This window comes from Puma concolor, chromosome A3 (genome assembly GCF_028749965.1).
Source record: "Puma concolor isolate L17-30 chromosome A3, mPumCon1.1.hap2, whole genome shotgun sequence".
NCBI lineage: Eukaryota > Metazoa > Chordata > Mammalia > Carnivora > Felidae > Puma > Puma concolor.
In genome coordinates, this window is record NC_141669.1 from 37042008 (window position 1) to 37054228 (window position 12221).

General features: G+C 50.2%; 1 pseudogene; it reads right to left on the reverse strand.

The window, feature by feature from the left end:
• Nucleotides 1–2684: 2684 nt before the first annotated feature.
• Nucleotides 2685–2987, reverse strand: LOC112864153 (NADH dehydrogenase [ubiquinone] 1 alpha subcomplex subunit 1 pseudogene; annotated as a pseudogene).
• Nucleotides 2988–12221: the final 9234 nt, after the last annotated feature.

Below are 12221 nucleotides of genomic sequence, written 5' to 3' on the forward strand. Positions count from 1 at the left end.
TGGCATGGAGTCAGCCTGTTTCTTTTCCCTCTTCGGATCGCCCGCCCGGCCTGACCCCTCCTCTGGGACGTTTCCCCGTGTGACTGATCTCAGCCCCTGCTGCGGCAGCCCGAGCCCGCCTGCGTCCCCCATCCCAGCCACCCCGGCCCCCTGCGTCCTTCTGTGCCAGCTGGGCCCTGACCCCCCCTCCTGGCTTCCCGCCCTGCCTCTGGCCTGGCGTCGGTGCAAACATTGCAGATTGCTGAGACCAGGAACAGGTCGTACTTGCCATTCATTCCAAGGAGTCACTTCTGTCTCCCTGGGATCAGCTGCATGGGGAGAAGGGGGTGACATCACCAGACTTCCCCAGTCTCTTCCAGAGGGGTCCTTTGCCCTGGGGACATGTCCCCCTCCAGCGGTGGGCCTGGAGCTGCTTCCTGTTAGAGTGGCCAAGATCTTGAGAGTTAGGCAGTGGGATCGCCATTTTTTTTCTTTTTTTTCGTGGGACAGCCCAGGGACCTCAGGTTGTGCGGCCAAAGTTAAAAAGCCACGAATTTTCTCTCTGGCACGGCCACTCCCAATGCACAAACATACCCCTAAGATTCCTGGGGAGGAGACGGTCACAGAGCCTTGTGTGGGTCCTGACCCTTGAATCTGGGAGGGGTTGGAGGTTCATCCAGGAGGGGCGTGGATTTCACGGAAGGATAGGGCTTTGGGCTGTGCCTCCTTGGTTCCTGCTACCTGTTGGCCCCCAGTTCCCTTTTAAGGGATGACATCTCCCCAGTGCGTTTGATGTGGATGGGAGAATGGTCTTGTAGGCCACCCTCCAGCAGGGAAGTCTGGGAAGCAAGCCCTTCTCTCCCTGTCCTGGGCCACTCACGGAAGGGGGTGTGACCTAGCCCTGGCTCGAAGGCCCTCACCGGGGGTGGTATCTGTAGTGACTAAAGCAGGAAGGAAGATCAGCGGGGCAGATGGACTCATCCGCGAGGCAGTGATTGTACTTCCTGCTTTCCCAGCCCTCTGGCGCAGTTCTGGTCTCCCGCTACGCCACCCCCAATTCCCAGATCCCCTCATCACCTGCCACTGCATTCTTTGTTCCTTTATTTTTTTTTTTTTTAAGATTCATTTATTTTTGAGAGACACAGAGTGCCAGCGGGGAAGGACAGAGAGAGAGGGGGACAGAGGATCCGCAGCGGGCTCTGTGCTGACGGGCTGACAGCAGAGAGCCTGATGCAGGGCTCGAACTCACGAGCCCCGTGAGATCATGACCTGAGCCGAAGTCAGGCGCTTAATCGACTGAGCCACCCAGGCTCCCCGAGAGTGTTTCTTTCTTACTAGTCAATCAATGGACTATATTTCCTCTAAAAGAGTGAATATTTTGCGCCTGAAGGACTTTCTCTACCTGAGACACGTCTGATGCTCCAAAGCACACCAGTGGCCAGTGGACTTTCTGGAAACGTGCATGGCCGTTCCATTTTGCCTGAGGAACATCTACAGCTAACACACTGTCCACATCCCAGGACAGGTCCCTGCGGAGCCTCTGGCTCAGCCTCGCCCTGGTCATCTGGATCTCAGGGGCACCTCCGTGGCAGAAGCTGAGGCACTCCACTCTGGAATGCCGTCACCCACACTTGTGAGGAATGAGGCTTGGGGACCATCGGGGGCCCGCAAAGGCCCGTGATTCATCCCACCATGTTCCTGATGATCTGTGATGAGACTATAACCCACACATTTCTCTCAATCTTTTATTTATTTATTTATTTATTTAGTTAGTTATTTTTGAGAGACAGAGAAAGTGAGAGAGAGAGAGAGAGAGAGAAAGTGCACAAGCAGGGGAGGAGCAGAGAGAGAGGGAGACACAGAATCCGAAGCTGGCTCCAGGCTCTGAGCTGTCAGCACAGAGCCGAACACGGGGCTCAAACCCAGGAAGAGAGAGATCATGACCTGAGCTCAAGTCGGAAGCTCAACCAACTGAGCCACCCAGGCGCCCCATCTCTCAATCTTTCTAAAAGTGTACAACTCAGGGGCTTTCAGGACTTTCGCAACGTTATGCAACCATTACCGCTATCTATTTCCAAAACGTTTTCATTACCTCAAACAGAAACTCCGTGCCCTTTAAGAGTAACTCCCCGTTCTATTGCTCCCAGGTCCCTCGTGACCATTTTCCTTTCTGTCTCTGTGAACTTTCCTGTTCTAGGTACGTTGGCTGAGTGGAAGCACACGAAATCTGTCCTCTTGTGTCTGGCTCTTTTCACTTAGCACAACATATCCAAGGTCATCCATGTTGCAGCATGTGTCAGTCCTTCCTTCCTTTGTAAGGCTGGATGATAGTCCGTTGTGTGTCGATACCAAGTTATCTTTATCTAGACATCTCTTGATGCATGTTTGGTTTGATTCCATCTTCTAGCTGTTAAGAAGGCTGCAATGAACATTGGTACACCAGTGGTTTTTATTATGCACTACATTAATACAGTGCATAACCTTCTAGAAGAGGTAGATGAGCATAACTGAGTTACTTTACATCAATCAGGAAAATACTTCCTTCCACCCAGGGGCACCTGGGTGGTTCGGCTGGTTAGGCGTCGAACTCTTGATTTCGGTTCAGGTCACGATCTCATGGTTTGTGAGTTCAAGCTCCACATCTGGGATTCTCTCTTTTCCTCTCTTTTACCCCACCCTGCTCACACACTCCCTCTCTCTCAAAATCAATAAATAGACATTAAAGAAAAAAAAAGGAAAATTCTTCCTTGGTTGATAGTCTCCAAACGCTTTGACACATAGTAGCGATTAACTCCAGAGATGTGCCTCTTTCCATCAAACTCCACTGATATGAAAATCTGGCAAGCCGTTTTTCCCTTTCCCCTGTTAGTGAACGTGTGGATGTGCGCAGTGGCTATGCCGGGGATGAGCAAGCACATGGCCATGACGCTGATCCAGGGTGGAATCTCAAACCACATCTCTCCTTGGTTGCCAAGGCCAAACCCTTCGTCACTGTGGTTTTGATTTGCATTTCCCTAACGAATGATGCTGAACATCTTTTCATGTGCTTATTGACCACTTGTATATCTTCTTTGGAGCAATGTCTATTTAGGTCCTTTGTGCCCTTTTAAACTGAGCTTGTCTTTTTGTTGTTGATTTGCAGGAGTAGTTTATATATTCTGGATATTAAATCTTTATCACATATGTGATCTGTAAATATTTTCTCCCATTCTATAGATTGTCTTTCTACTTTTTTAATCACGTCCTTTGTGGGGTGCCCAGGTGCCTCAGTCAGTTGAGCGTCTGACTTCAGCTCAGGCCATGATCTCAAGGTTCGTGGGTTCAAGCCCTGTGTCAGTTTGAGCCCACGTTGGGCTCTGTGCTGATAGCTCAGAGCCTGGAGCCTGCTTCGGGTTCTGTCTCCCTCTCTCTGTCCCTCCCCTGCTCACTCTCTCTCTCTCTCTCTCTCTCTCTCTCAAAAAAAATAAATAAAACATTAAAAAAAAAATGTCCTGGCTCAGTCGGTGGAGACTGTGGCTCTTGACTAGGGTCGTGAGTTCAAGCCCCACATTGGGTGTAGGGATTGCTTAAAAATAAAATCTTTAAAAAAATAATGTCCTTTGATACACAAAAGTTTCATTTAAAAAAAATTTTTTTTAACGTTTATTTATTTTTGAGACAGAGAGAGACAGAGCATGAACGGGGGAGGGTCAGAGAGAGAGGGAGACACAGAATCGGAAGCAGGCTCCAGGCTCCGGGCCATCAGCCCAGAGCCCGACGCGGGGCTCGAACTCACGCAGAGTGAGATCGTGACCTGAGCTGAAGTCGGACACTCAGCTGACTGAGCCACCCAGGCGCCCCCACAAAAGTTTCATTTTGATGAGGTTCAGCCTAAGTATATTTTCCTTTTGTTGCTTATGCCTTTGTTGTCAAATCCACTAATCTGTTGCCAAATATGGCATTACGAAGGTTCACTTCTGTGTTTTCTTCTAAGGGTTTTGTGGTTTTGGCATCTATATTATGGCCACTGGTCCATTTTGAGTTACTTTTTGCACGTGGTGTAAGGGAGAGGTTCAACTTCATCCTTTTGTCTATGGAAATCTACTTGTCCCGCACCACTTACGGAGGGGATTGTATATTTTCCCCCTCGAATGGACTTGGCGTTCTTGTGAAACATCAATTGGCCGTAGATGCATGAATTTACTTCTGGACTCTCGGTTCTGTTCCGTTGATCCCCGTGTCTATTCTCATGCTGGTACCACACTGGGTTACTGTAGCTTTGTAGTAGTTACGAAATCAGGAAGTGCAAATTCTCTGACTTTGTTTTTCTATTTATTTATTTAAAGTATATTGGGGCGCCTGGGTGGCGCAGTCGGTTAAGCGTCCGACTTCAGCCAGGTCACGATCTCGCGGTCCGTGAGTTCGAGCCCCGCGTCGGGCTCTGGGCTGATGGCTCAGAGCCTGGAGCTTGTTTCTGATTCTGTGTCTCCCTCTCTCTCTGCCCCTCCCCCGTTCATGCTCTGTCTCTCTCTGTCCCAAAAATAAATAAACGTTGAAAAAAAAAATTAAAAAAAAAAAAATAAAGTATAAATGACACACAGTTATCTTATTAGTTTCAGGTGTGCATCATGGTGATTTGATGTTTGTATACACTGCGAAATGACTCCCACAATATGTCTAGTTTCCATCTGTCACCATATACGCTTATTATAATATTACTGGCGATATTCCCTATGCCGTACATTACATCCTCAGGACTTATAACTGAAAGCTTGTGCGCCTGGGTCCCTTTTACGTATTTTGCTCAGTTTCCTGCCCCTCCCCGCTGGGGTAACCACCAGTTTGTCTCCAACATCTATGAGTCTGTTTCTGGTTTGTTTCATTGGTACCTCTGTTTTGGTTTTTAGATTCCGCGTACAAGTGAAATCACACACTATTTGTCTTTCTCTGTCTGACTTATTTCGCATAGCATAATACCTTCTCGGTCCATCCATGTCATTGCAAATGGCAAGATTTCATTCTTTTTTATAGCCAAGCAATAGTCCATAGAGGTATCATCTTCTTTATCTTCCTTATCCATTCATCTCTCCATGGACACTTGGGCTGTTCTATACCTTGGCTACAAATAATGCAGCTTTGTTTTTCTTTCTCAAGATTGTTTCGAATATATGGGGCCCTTTGGGATTCCACACGAATTTTGAGAATAGATTCCTTCATTTCTACAAAAAAAAAAAAAAAAAGAAAGAAAGAAAGAGCTGTTGAAATTTTGATAGGGACTGCATTGAATCTGTAGATTGCTTTGGATAATATTGGCATTTTCACAACATTAAGTCTTCCTACCCTTGAACACAGGATGCCTTTCCATTTATTTAGGGCTCCTTTAATTCCTTTCAGCAATCTCCAAAACTTTCTTCAGCCTATTTGTGTCTGTGACTCACATAACCTCTCAGGATAATGAGGGCCATATGTTTCCCTTACCCACTACATAAATTAGTGTTAAAGCCAATAGAACATGTTGTCTCTCTCAATTTTTGCAGGCGTTCTTAATTTCAGTATTTTCGGTTTTGGTAAGCAAATCCCAGCGTGTGCCTTCATGATTTCCTTGATATTATATATACATATGCCCCCTGTCAGCCACCACTTTCACAGATAAAAACTCTCACTCTTGGGGTGCCTGGGTGGCTCAGTGGGTTAAGCTCCCGACTTCAGCTCAGGTCACGATCTCACAGTTCATGGGTTCAAACCCCACGTTGGGCTCTGTGCTGACAGCTCCGAGACCGGAACCTGCTTCAGATTCTGTGTTTCCCTCTCTCTCTGCCCTTTCCCTGCTTGAGCTCTGTCTCTCTCTCTTTCTCTCTCAAAAAACAAATAGACTTTAAAAAACAAAACAAAACAAAAACCTCTCACTCTTGGGGCACATGGGTGGCTCAGTTGGTTAAATGTCCAACTTCGGCTCGGGTCATGATCTCATGCTTTGTGAGTTCAAATCCCTCATTGGGATTTCTGCTGTCAGCACAGAGCCCACTTTGGATCCTCAGTCTCCCTCTTTCTCTGCCCCTCCCTTGTTTCTGCTTTCTCTCTCTCAAAAATAAATAAAACATTAAAAGAAAAAACCTCTGACTCTTTTTGGTATCCCCTTACACAGAGTTTTATCAGTTTTCCTTCTCCTAGTTCTGCTACATTTCCTATCCAATAAGCAAACATATTCAGCCAAGTTGTATACTGTTCAACCTGCTTTAACACCCGGGTGGGAGACACCCCAGTGTTCAGGGTATTAAAGAACAGACCCGCAATGTTGACCCTATGTCCAGGTGCCATGGCAAGAGGTACTGAAAACCCACGGCCTTGACCTCACAGAGGGAGGAGAGAGACCCAGTGAAGGAGAGGGGATTTCCAGCTGGTGGTTAGGGGAGACCCCATGGAAGAGGACCCATTTAAAGAAGGAGATTACAGGGGCGCCTGGGTGGCGCAGTCGGTTAAGCGTCCGACTTCAGCCAGGTCACCATCTCGCGGTCCGTGAGTTCGAGCCCCGCGTCAGGCTCTGGGCTGATGGCTCAGAGCCTGGAGCCTGTTTCCGATTCTGTGTCTCCCTCTCTCTCTGCCCCTCCCCTGTTCATGCTCTGTCTCTCTCTGTCCCAAAAATAAATAAACGTTGAAAAAAAAAATTTTTAAAGAAGGAGATTACAGTATGGGGTCCTTAGACTCACAATTAGTTGTGTGTCATCAGAAGATAGAGTTGGATTTTTATGAACGAGTTCCAGGAGGAATCTGAAACTTCTGAAAATGAATGCTGGGTTTGAGATGTATTCAGATATGTGCGTTTTATGGGGTGGAGGCAGGAATCCATGGCTCTCATTAGATTCTCAAAAATGTAGGTCAGGCTCAAGAAAGATCCTCCCAAATGAGGGGCTGATCAGAGGGCTCATTTCCCGCTTGTTGTTAGGAAGCTCAATGTGGATGTGGAGAAATATTATGTACACGGGCCAGAGGCTAATGCATTCAGAAGCTCTGAACCTAGATTCAAGGTGCCTTCGTTGTCCTAAAATTGTATATTTGTTTTATGTTTTTATTTTAGCACATTTTTTCCAGAAATGGTCACTTATCTGATTCTTAGAGGTTTTGATCCCAATAACGAAGCATGGGGGCCCTAGGAGGCAAGTCGTCTCAGTGAGGAGACACAAGATGTTGCTGCAGAGGGAGAGAGAGAGAGAGAGAGAGAGAGAGAGAGAGAGAGATGTTGCAAAGGAGGGAGACCCAGGGGGGACACAGAACAGGAGGCTTTAGATACCCTAGAACAATGCTGAGTCCCTGGGCTGCCGAAGGACCAGGGGAGGAAACCCTGAAATTGAGGAAGGGAGAGAAGAAAAAGAACTCAAACTGGGGAGCTTCAGAGTCGACTTTCAAAGCTCAGTGCAAAAGCTTACTTCTGGAGGGCCTGGCCTGATTTCCCAGCCTTGTCCACGTCACCCGTCCCTGAGCCACAAGCCTCTTGCTCTCCCTCCAGACCAGGCCCTCTCCAGAGCTTCCAGGGAGTCTGCTGAGCCTGGCACACACCAGACGCCTGGGCTCCCTACCCTTCCCCAAAAGGCGGCCCCCCTCATTCTCAGAAAGTGACCTTCTGGAAGACTGGGCCTCCCCATCCGTCACACGGACCTGGTGATCATACTGACAGTCCCCTCGGGTGTATTCAAAAGATAAGCTGTGCCGAATGTGCTTTCTCTCCTAACTGGTCACGATGACACACAGACAGAGGTCCCCGGAACTTGGGTGGCCCTGGCCTTCCAGATGCACCAGCGCCTGTTGCCCTCAGTTCAGCTTCGCCATGGATCCTGGGAGGGCAGGCTTCCCATTCGCTCACCCTGTGGGCTGTTTGTTTCCGAAGCGGGGAGCAGGAGCGTCGGCAAAGCAGGATCACGGGAAGGGCCGAGAGCGGGCACAGAACAATTGGTGAGGTTCCTGGCCCAGACTTCCCTTTTGGCACCGTCCCAAGTGACCCTGGTGCCGGCGGCAGGAGCAGACGCAAGCGTGGGGGTGCTCAGCGCCTGAACAGAGGGTCTTTCTTGGGCAGAAGAGGGCCCCGGGCAGCACACGGACCCTGGCCAGGGACTCAAGAGGGACACACAGCTGCCTCTCCTTTTCCAGACCAGCCTGGGCCTCTGCTGCCCAAAGAGACAACTGTTTCCATCTCGACCCACTTGATCGGAGACCCCGGTGGTCCCCACCCGACAAGACGCGTGCCACCGGAATCTTGCGATAAACACGTCATTGTGTTTTCTCGTGCACGAGTCGGCCTTCTGTCTTTCTTCTGCTCTTCCGTGGTGGCATCTGTTGGCTGCTGAGTCACGCAGCAGGTGACGTGCGGCCCACTCCATATGTGTGAGCTCTGTGGCCATTTGCAGCCTGTGGTTCCCCCGTGAGTCAGTAGAATTGGGACATCACTGAGCAGATGTTACGGAGGTAACACGACGGTCACAGGGTGTGTGCCAGGGATGAGTTTTGAATCTTTGAAGGGGAGAACTACACTCAAGTCTATTTTGAATGAGCTGAGTCACGGCCGCTTCAAGGACAACGCTCAGCTGCAGCCACCAACGGCAAACCCAAACCCTGGGGCCTTTTGGCGAAGATTCAGAAGTTTCTATAAAATGATGCCGTTTCGAGGAGAACTGAAACGTTTTTTTTGTTTGTTTTTCTGATGACGACGTGGACGTGTCTGTAAAACTTTATAAACGAAAACGTAAAACAATTACTTTCTTACTCGTGCTTAAGTAACAGACGGCAGGGCATCTATTTAAAACTTTAAATCAAGTTCCAAATTTATAGTTTTTTTTTTGTTTGTTTTTTTGTGGTTTTTTTTTTTTTACAAACTCAGTACAGAAGGAGGAGGGTACAGGAGAATGGGGAAGACCCAGGGTAAGAGATTTTATAATTCGCTCAAAATGTGAGCAAGGCATCGATTCCTTCGCCGTTTACAAGTCACGCTTGCAATTTGGTCCTTCGGTTGGTTGGTTTTGGGTAGAAAACTCCTTCTGAAAACTCAGAAGGAGATGCCTTCGATCAGGCATCTTTTAAGATGCCTTTCTGCTCCCTGAAGCGGCTTTGCATCTTTGGGATGGGTCTCAGCCATGCTGAGTCCTCTCGAGTCCTGGGCAGCTGGCTGGGCTGTGTAGACAGCTGTGTAGACAGTGAGGGCTCTGTGGAGGCTGTTGGTATGATTTACCCCGGTGCAGGGGGCTGACTCACAGCCCCCGGGGGATGTGAGTTTGGGGTGGAAGGTGGGCTTACTTCAAGTTGTGCAGACTGAGCTCCCCCCACACCCATTCAATGCCCAGATGGGAGGTCCCACTCGGGGACCAAGACGCTCAGAATCCTGGGGGGCCCCTGGGGGAGCACCTTTGAGTTCCACTGGCGGCTGGAGAAGTTGAGTAGCAGAGAAGCCAGGCGGAATCCTCACGGTGGGGTCCTCGCTGCAACCTTCAGGGTGCAGCCCCGAGATGCGGCCCCCTCCTTTCTGATTCATGGGACAGACAGTCTTTGAACCCTCTGTCTCCCAGACACTTAACTCACCCTTCGATCGGCTGATATTTCTCTCCCCTCTTCCCCACAAGCTTGTCTTCCTTCACTCTGCCAGCATGGCAGCTTGGAGCCTCCTAGACCACCAGTATCATGGAAGTCAGCTCCTTGAGGCCCACTTGGCCAACTTCCCATGGGCTCCCTGGTGGTCAGGATTTACTTCGTGAGGCCTGAAGCCAGACAGCAGCGAAGGCAGAACTCCTAATCACGGCCTTGGCTTTGCCTCTTACCCTGATCTATGCCTCATTCACCTCTGTCCTATTCTCTATCCTCCCAGATTTTTTTTTTTTTTTTTTGACGTGTATCTATTTTTGTAGAGACAGACAGAGCGTGAGCAGGGGAGGGGCAGAGAAAGAGAGGGAGACACAGAATCTGAAGCAGGCTCCAGGCTCTGAGCTGTCAGCCCAGAGCCTGACGTGGGGCTCGAACTCATGAACTACGAGATCGTGACCTGAAGTCAGATACTTCGCCCACTGAGCCACCCAGACGCCCCCATCCTCCCAGATTTCTTTTGGCCTCGCCCTCCCTCCCCTCCTTTCCCCCTGTTTCCCTCTCTTTCTTGCCCCAGAACATGAAGAGAACCAGGGAGCAAGCCCCCACATTCCCGGCCCCCCCTTTACTGTTGTCCCTCAGGGTAGACGCCAGACTTTTCACCGAGGCAGGATATGACAGTGAGGTGATGTGGTACATGGTCTTTGTCACAGCCCCTGGCCTCCACCTCAAATCCCTGGGGACATCTTTCAGCTCCCTCCCTCCTTCTGAGCAACATCCTGTGATCAACCTTCCAACCCTTGGACCAGCATGGCATCCCAGCCCCCCCTGCCATGTGCATGACTGGAATTTCCAAGGCCCTTCAGACTCGGTGGCCTCCCTCCCAGCACAAGGATGTTCCCCTGGAGCATTCTGTCACATAAATTCTTCCAAGAATTTGTGGCCAGGAAAAAAAAAAATTCCCTGAAGAATATTTTCTTTTATTAGACAATAAGAGCTGCATACCACACTGTTTTCCTTTTTTTTTTTTTTTTCTTTCCCTTTCCTTACCAGGAAGTTAAGAGCTACACTTGTACAGATTACTAAGGCAATCATCAGCCCTCTTTCTGTCCCCTTTACAGCTACTTGTCTGGGGTATTCTGGGTGTGTACCCCTGTGTGGTCATCATGAATGGGGTGCAAACCCTGCTAACCGTCCAGGAAGGCTGTCCGGGCAGCCCTGTGGTCTTGACATGCTGCCCTCACCCTGCCCCCACCCCCCACCCACCACCTTGTTGGGCCCCGGGGTCTCTCCCAGCAGTCACATCCACTGCAGAGTCCGCTCTGAGTATTGGATTTGGGGTCCTGCAATCCCCAGGCTCCGGCTTAGGGGTCACAGTGCCACCCAGATCAATCCCTGCCCCCCTTCACTTCACGAAATGGAGCTTCCCGAAGAAAAAGAAGGCATTTTGCCTGGATGAGGATCCCTTGAAGCCTGGGGAGGCTCCTGGCCTGGGGCCCAGGTCTTCCCCTCTGCTGTCGGTCCCCATTTTGCACCCCGTCTGGGGCAACCCGAGGGAGAAGGTGAGGAAGAGGGAATTTCGGTCTTGCAGGTGGAGGAAAGGGATCGTGGCAATGAGAGAGGCCCCCAAAGGTGAAACCACGCCAGCAGGTACAACCGTCCCTGGAGGAGGTTCTGACTCCATTCTGGGGTGGGACTTCATCCCAGCCGGTCAAGGTGGGGTTTGCAAGGCATGTGGACACGTTCCCCTCACCAGGCCCCCAGGGTTTGGAGGTATTTCTGCGACTTCCTTCTGTCTTCCCAGGCTTCGAAACAGAACAATAAGCAAGGCGAAAACTTGCAGTCAGCAGGGAACTATTTCTTTGAGTTTGGCGGCTGAGCCCTTCACCAAGCCCCACTGCGGACCGAGGGCTCTTTTGTCCTTGGGGAGAAAGGCTGTTCCCCGTAAGCTTGGATTATTATATCCAGCAGGACTGGGTACAGTTATGGTGGAAATTTCACCTTAAATGATAACTTGCGCCCTGACGTTAAACCACCCTATCTTTTCTCCCATAGGCACACCCCAAGGGAGACAGAGACGTGAAAATCATCTGAAAGCCAGTGTGAGGCTGGCGTTGGAGCCACTAACACAGCTAGAACAGGGCTGCACCGTTGACAACCTGCCCCTGTGGTTTCCAGTAGCCCCATCAAGCACGGGAGTAGGGGGACAGACACCAAGGTGTCCGGGGCCCTCAGACCTCACGCCATCTCACTGGTTTGTTGGGTGAGAGTGTGAGTTGAGCAGAGCCATCCTTTATCCCAGACTTGGCATCAGACCTGGGATTAAAGCCTCCATTGTCTGTAGTCCTGGGTCTCTGCCCCACCACCTGCCAATCGGTCCCCCGCCAGCTGTGCAGAAAGACAGGCTCTGTGTCAGGTCACCAAATGGGCCAGGCACCTGAAATGGCCTAATAAATAAGCCCGGGTGTTGAGGTTTGTGGGCACACATTTGCCGAGCATGCTGGCGCTCTCCGCCTGGGAGCTGATGGGGTACCCCGTGCCCCCCTGCCCCGTCCCAGTCCCTGGATCCTGTCAGTGGGGGGAGAGATTTGAAAGCTGCAAGAGGCGATGAGTCCCCTGTAGGCCATCACCATGCCCAAGAGAGAACTCCTTGCCCAGGGGAAGGGCTGAGAAGTGGCTTATGCCCCTTCTTGGCTTGTCTG